This window comes from Miniopterus schreibersii (assembly GCF_964146895.1).
Source record: "Miniopterus schreibersii genome assembly, chromosome: 3".
NCBI classification, from domain to species: domain Eukaryota; kingdom Metazoa; phylum Chordata; class Mammalia; order Chiroptera; family Miniopteridae; genus Miniopterus; species Miniopterus schreibersii.
In genome coordinates this window covers 7,184,709-7,192,560 of record NC_138103.1, presented here as the reverse complement: position 1 = coordinate 7,192,560, position 7,852 = coordinate 7,184,709, and positions in this window count along the sequence as shown.

Genomic DNA, 7,852 nt, shown 5'->3' with positions numbered 1-7,852 from the left:
AGCATCGCCCTGATGCACCAAAGTTGTGGGTTTGATCCCCGGTTAGGGCACACACAAGGAGCAACTAATTGATGTTTCTCTCTCTCTCCCTTTCCCTCTCTAAAAATCTAAGTGAAAATTAAAAAATAAATAAAATACAGATATTAGGCCAGTGGTTCTCAAATTTTTTTTGGCTTTGGAATCCCTTTAGATTCTTAAAAAAATTGAAGCTCCAAAGATCTTGTTTATATGGGTTTTGTCTATCCATATTTACTATATTAGAAATGAAAACAAATTTTAAATATTTATTAATGCACTTAAAAATTACAGTAACAGCCCTGCCCAGGTGGCTCGGTTGGTTGGAGCATTGCCTTGTGCATCGAAAGGTTGCAGGTTCCATTCCCAGTCAGGGCACATACGTGGGCTGTGGGTTTAATCCCTGTGGGTGCATGCGGGAGGCCGCCAACCGATGTTTCTCTCTTTCTCTCCCTAAAATCAATGAAAGCATATCCTCTGGTGAGAATTAAAAAAAAAAAATCAGTAACAAATACATAGAGACAAAGTAGATTAGCAGTTGCCAGAGGATGATGAGGGGTGGGTATACTGGGACTATTGCTAATAAAACAGACTAGTAAACCAGAACAAGCAGAATAGGGAAACTGAGACAGAAAAACGGCCAAGCAGTTTACAGCCATCTAGGAAATCAAAAAGTTATATCTTTCCTAAACCAAGGACACTTAAGAATAAATGGTTTACCCTTCTCCCCAACCAGAGGGTAAATAGCTTAAATCACCCTACTTGGGGAGATAGCAGAAATCCAATTAGTGCCATTTGCCAACCACACCAAAGGACAGATGGAGTTAAGGGAATGTCTCATTTTGGCACATCAGCATAAAACTGATGAATATTCTTTTGAGATCCTCCTCTAAACTCCCAGCCTTTAAAACTCCTCAAAAATGAAGATCCCAGCTCGTGCTCTCCCTCCTAGGAGCAGCCAGCGCCTTTTCCTTCCCCTTGTCTTCCCTCACCAGCATGCATCTCCTAAACTCTAAGAGACCCTACGAGACTTAGAACCAGGGAGCAATGGGCAACAGCAGCTCATCCCAGGCTAACCCCCTGAACCTGTGCCCTAGGCCCCCCTGTCTCTGACTTCTTAGTGAGCCAAAGCAGCCCAGCCTCAGCTCATTTCCCCACCTAGTCCCTCTCCAGTTGCTTCCTCTATCCTAGGTCCTTTCTTGCTTCACTGTCCCCAGCTTTAATAAACTTCCTCTAAAAATTGCCTGGACTTGTGCTGTGAAATCTTTCCTGCACGAAGCCAAGAACCCACACATTACTGGTGGGCCCAAGGCAGACCACTCAGAGTCAGGCCCCCTTTCCGGTAACACTAATAGGTATGGAATTTCTTTTGGGGGTGATGGAAATGTTTTGTAATTAGACAGTGGTAATAGTTGCACAACATAATGAATATACTAAAAACCACTGAAGTGTATACTTAAAATGGTAAATTTTATGCCATGTGAATTATATCTCCATTTTAAAATCTGCCCCAAAATTAAAATAACACATTACATATAACATAACATTTTAATTTAAAAATTAATGTTTCCAAAGGGGGAAAAATGCGACAAGGGAGACATTGTTTTACATTTTTGCAAATCTCATGTCTGGTTTAAGAGAAAATAGCTGCATTCTCATATGTGCTCTGCATTTGGTCTCTTGTGTTATCACATATCAAATCGTCCCTTGAAAACTCCACCATCCACTCAAAAATAGGATGCAGGGTAAAAATCAAATGGCATCTTAGTTTTATTATGAAAATAGTTTTGACCTTGCAGACGCCCCTGAAAGTGTCTCAGGGACCTCCAGAATTTCCTGGACCACAGTTTGAGAACCACTGACTTAGAGGATTGGCAGTTTGGTTTCCCTTGCACTTCAGAAAGGGCTATTCAGGTTTTCACATTTGTTGCCAGTCCCCAGATATTTGGTAAGATACCTGCCAGAAATAGTGGAAAGAGCATAGGTTAGCCCTCGCCGGTGGCTCAGTCAATTGGGGTGTTGTCCTATACGCCAAAAGGTTACGGGTTCGATTCCTGGTCAGGGCAGATGCCTGGGATGCTGGTTTGATCCCCAGTTGGGGTGAGCGTGGGAGGCAACCGATTGATGTTTTTCTCCCACATCAGTGTTTCTTGCTCTCTAAAATCAATAAAAAAAATATCCTCAGGTGAGGATTAAAAAAAAAAAGTCACGTAATTTAAAAAAAAGAAAAGAAAGAGCATAGGTCAAGGAGTTAGGAGTTCTAAGGATGAATAAATGGCTCAAGTACAGGACTTTGGTGCCAGGTCACCCATGGTAGAGATTTAGCCTCTTTGTGCTTCCGTTTCCTCAGATTTTAAAAAAAATATTATCTATTGATTTCAGAGGGAGGAAGGGAGGGGGAGAGAGAGAGAGAGAGACATCAATGATGAGAGAGTCGTCATTGATTGCCTGCCTGCTGCAGACCCCCTCCTGGGAATGGAGCCCATAACCCAGTCATGTGCTCTGATCAGGAGTCAAACCCTGGTCTCCTCGATCCATAGGTCATGCTCAACTGCTGAGCCACGCCGGGCTGGCCATTTCCTGGGCTTTTAAGGGAGGATAATGGTTGAATCTGCCTCCTAGGGTTGGTTTAAGGATTTGCATCTGCCTGGTGGAAATTAGGATTGTTAAACACCTAACATTCAAAGAGTAAGATAATTCAGTTCACAGTGTATTATTTGCTTGTCATGTTCTAGCCACTGTCCTAGGTTTGTAGGGATACCATGATAAACAAGAAGACAGACATTGTCCCTGTTTGCCTGGAATTTGTTTTTTGTGGGGATAGGGGTGTGTGAGTGGGTGATGGTGACAGACAATAAACAGAATTTTTTTACCCTCACCGGAGGATAGTTTTCCCATTGCTTTTCAGAGAGAGTGGAAGGGAGGGAGAGAGAGAGAGAAACATTGATGTGAGAGAGACACATTGATTGGTTGCCTCCTGTATGAGGCCCAACCAGGGCCAGGGATCAAGCCGGCAACAGAGGTATGTGCCCTTCGCCAGAATCGAACCCAGGACCCTTCATTCCATAGGCCGACGCTCTAACCACTGAGCCAAACCACTAGGGCTAAACAGAACTTTAAAGGGAAGAATGGGTATCAAGATCTGCATCTGCCTGGTGGAAATCAGGGTTGTTAAACACCTGATATTCATAGAGAAGTAAACTGAATTATTTTTAACTTCCAAGCTAGACCTTTAAAAAGCAAAGGAGAGCAGGGGAAAGTAGAACACAGAGTTTATGCCATAAAAATTGGAAAGAGACTGGTGGATGAGGCAGGTGATTCTGTTCTTCAAGCCTGGGAAAATTAAATGAGGGTCGCCTGGGGTGAAAGGCACTGTGGCCGTGATGAAGAAGAGAATGGAGGCTGGAAAAGAAAGGACCATGCTTGGAGGGCCAGGTGGAGAATGAGTCCTTAGGTCAGTGATTTGCAACCTTTCCATCTCACGGCACATACACTAATCACTAAAATTCTGCAAACACACCAAAAAATATACTTTTTGTTCATCTGACAAAAAAAGAGGTATAATTTTGATTCACTTACACAGGGTGGCTATTGTTGTGTTGGCTGTTGTCATTTTTTTATTTAACAATCTAAGGGAAAAGAGGTCAGTGCCCCTGACCTAAATAGTTAGGTGTTGCATGTTTTAAAAATTCTTCCAGCACACTGATTGAAAATCACTGCCTTAGATAATAGAGCACCACAGCTGGCCAGGAAGCTGGTGCCAGTCTCTCCAAAAGGACATTAAGCACTGAAGTTAGCTTTGGTGGCCGCTGTGCAGGGACAAGTTTGATGTGCTCACTGGAAGGATGAGGCTTGCTCTGCCAAAATTGCCTTGAGAAGACAAAAAATGTGATCTGGGGATCTCTGACCTCTGCAAAGTTAAAACCATTTTCATAATAATGCCAAGATGTTATTTGTCTTTTCTAAATATTTATTTATTTTTAGAGAGAGGAAGGGGGGGTAGAAAGAGGAACATTGACTGGTTGCCTCCACACATACCCTGACTGGGGATCGAACCAGCAACCCAGGTATGTGCCCTGACCAGGAATCAATCGAACCCGCCACCCCTTCTGGCATACAGGATGACGCTCTCTCATAAGTGTACAGTGGAGTTAATGTCACAACAGATTGAATGCAGAATGGGCTAAACTAGTGTATTGTGAAAAAAGTCAGAAGAGTGGTTGCCCCTTGGGAGTTGGGGGCAGGAAGTGATTGTGAAGGGCCCAAAGGGAATTTTCTGAGGTGATAGTAATGTCCTATGTCTTTGAAGGAGTTTGGATTATACAGGCATAGGCATTTGTCAAAGCATGACATGGTCTTTCAACTGTGATCCTCATACAGGAATTCCGTGTAAGATTTTGTTCCTAAGACGTTTGAAAATCATGGACAGGTAGAAAATGCCCAGGTTTTACAACATCAGAAAGACCCGAGTTGAACCCTCACTCTGCTACGTGCTGTGTTTATGACTTTGGACAAGTAACAGCACTTAGTAGAGTACCTAACACATCATAGGCACCTAATAAGTGTTTTTTATGTGACTGAATAAAGTAATATAATTTTTCTGAGCTCTAGTTTTGCACTAAGTCCAACAAATCTCATTTTAATTTGCTCTATCAAGATTTAGAGGGTTTCTGGGTGAGTTTCCCTTTGATGGCAAACCGAAGCAGAAACTAGAAAAGATGTTTTTTGCTTGAGTTTGTTAAATACTGGGGAATAGTTAAGGGTATAAGTTTGGGTGGAGAAGGGGACACAGCGACCTCTGACATCTGCCCTTGTGTGGCTCATACCCCATACAAACATATCAGCTGCTTTCTGTCTTGATGACTTCACCTGAAAAATGGGAATAATATTACTACTTTCCAAGAGGATTGTTGTCACAACTAAATGAGGTAATTTTGAAGGGTACCTAAACTCATAATGGATGCTCGATAAATGTTAGTTAGTTGCCTCTTCCAATTCTTTATCTCTTCCTACTGCTTTCCCTGAAATAACCCCCCAACATGTATGAGTGCTAATAAAGTCTTTCTGTCTGAAGCTATCCTTAAACGTTCGCTCATATGTCTGATGTTAATAATTGATCTAGTTTTGCCTTTCTCCACTTGGTCATCTTTGTATGAGTCCAATGGGGTGTTGCGGGGGGCGGGGGGGGGGGTGTTGTTGTTTTTGTTTGTTTGCTTTGGTCTTTCTTAAACGGTTTCTGGATGATATTCATGAAGAGCAAGTCAGTACCTAAAACTATGCCACTAATGAAAGGAAAGCCTGTCTGAGAAGGTGCGTTTCTTCCCAGAGCTGTCGTTCCACCCTGGGGACCTCTGCTGGGACAACAGAATCAGTCTCAAACGATGCCTTTTTAATTGTATCTCTAGTATTACAGATGCAGGGCAGGACTGTATCATGCCTCTGTGTATGTAAAATATCTTCTTCCTGCTTTATGATACATAGCAGTGACCGTGCTTTATCAGAGCTGTTTTTAATGACGTTATTCTAGAATGTTTTCTTTCCAGATGATGATGGAGAAGCTAATAAAAAAAATAAAAAATAAAAATGGTGCCAGGTACCATAATAGTAACAGAACAGAATTGTTTACCTTTTTTTTTTTAATGGAGTGTGCTGGATGTCTCTATAACTTTGTTCAGATGACTGCAGAACCTGAAAGAGCTGTTGCTGCTATCAATGCATAACATACTGCTATTGGTCTTTTTATATAAATATATATATATAATTTTACATATATAATATATATATTAAAATATATATATAAAATTTGAATTTTTGGAAGCTTTAGCTGAGCTGTCAACTTTGGAAAAACTATCCGAGTTGTACCATGTTGGGTTGGCATTGTACAGAAATTAACAGCCATATTGGTCTAGAAGCGTTCAACATAATTTTTTCCGTTTGTACAGAGGTAATGCACTGTATAAATATGTAAGGTCTTAATCTATATGGGTTTGATTACAGAAACTAATAAAGTATTCTCTAAATAATGAAAAAATAGTAATAATAATAATCGATCTATATTTGTTGTCCTTCCCCAGCACACACAAGTCCAAATTCATAATGCCAAGGATTGCACACTTTCATTGGCTGGGCTTGAATTTATTATGCCCAAAACTTTCTTGAAATCCAGGAACTGTTGTCTAAAGGGAGTCTTCTATTACTTGCAGAGTTGGATTCTGTTGGTAGCTGTTGTTTAGGGACTTGACCTCAGCTGTCTCCTGGATGACTGCATCAGCTTGTGCAGGTTGGGCTCTCTATTCTTGGGGCTGCTTGAGAGGCCTGGCCCTGTGTTCCCTTGGCATGGCTCTCTCCCTGCTCCCCTCTACAGCGGGAGCTGGAGGACTCAGTACCACCCACTGTGGAGTCCCTGATGATCCAAACGAGGATGTAGTCACATCACCCAGTTAACTTGGTGACCTCCTGTAGGCCTGGAGGTCTTCTTTTTGAGAGATTACCTTTCAACTCTCTATCATCAGAAGAGCTTTGGGCTCCTTTGCAGCTGGTGGCCTTTGGGCCCTTCGCTCTAGGCATGATCCAGAGCATTCCCTATGTGAGGAGGCCTCAGACTGCAGTCATTCCAGACACGCCCCCATTCCAGGCCATCTGGGGTTATGTGTCTGGGACCTCCCTCCTTCTCCATACTCACATCTCAGGTCTTTATAACATTCAACCACCGGACAATGAGGCCAGTTATTTTTATGTAACAATAAATTTCTAAAATTAAATTTCTAGGATGCGAGAGCTGGATAGGTAAGTCTTAGAGAGCATCTGACCCAAATAAGCTCAATTTACAAATGGGAAATTGAAACCAAGAAAGGTTAAGAGATTTGGCTGGAGTCATAAAGCTTAGGGGAGCTAGAACTTAGGTCTAGCTCTACTGGGACCTTTGATAGCCAGGTTCCCAACATTACTCAGTAATCCTTATACCCGATTCCCCACCCCAGTCCTAGTAGGTTTTATCAGGTGCAACAGGTAGTTTATGTGTCAATTTGGCTAGGCTATCTTACAGTATTCAATCAAAGCTAATGTAGGTGTTGCTGCGAAACTATTTTGCAGACATGGTTAGCATCTGCAATCGTTTTAAGTAAACATTATCCTGGATAATCTGGCTGGCCTCATCCACTGAGTTCAAAGGTTTAAGAGCAAAACCAATACTGTTTGGTATCACTTTATATGGAATCTAAAATTATAAAGTCAAACTCATAGAAACAGAGTAGAATAGTGGTTGCCAGGAACTGGGAAGTGCAGGAATTGGGGAGATGTTGGTAAAAAGGTTCAAACTTCCAATTATAAGGTAAATAATTCTGAGGCTCTAAGATATAGCATGGTGATTATAGTTGATTGTATAATTTACAGTGATTATACTGTATTGTACAATTGTATAATTGAAATTTGCTAAGAGAGTAGATCCTAAGCTCACCCTTTTTTTAAAAAAAGGGTAATTATGTGAGATGATGGATGTGTTAATTTGATTTGGGAATCCCTTCATAATATATACATATATCAAATTATACTGTACACTTTAATCTATTACTATTTTATTTGTCATTTGTACTTCAATAAAACTTGAAAAATTTTAAAAGAAAATGAAGTTACTAACAGTATAAATTTTGATAACCTAACAAATTAATTTGTGGGGGGAAAAAAGAGCAAAACCGAGGTTTCTGGTAGGGGAGTTTTCAAACAGTGGGCCTGCCCTGCAGAGTTCAGACTTGCCCAGGCAGCCTCCACAGTTGCATGAGCCAGTTCTTTGCAGTAAATCTCTTTATGCATGTATGTATATACATCTCCCACTGGTGCT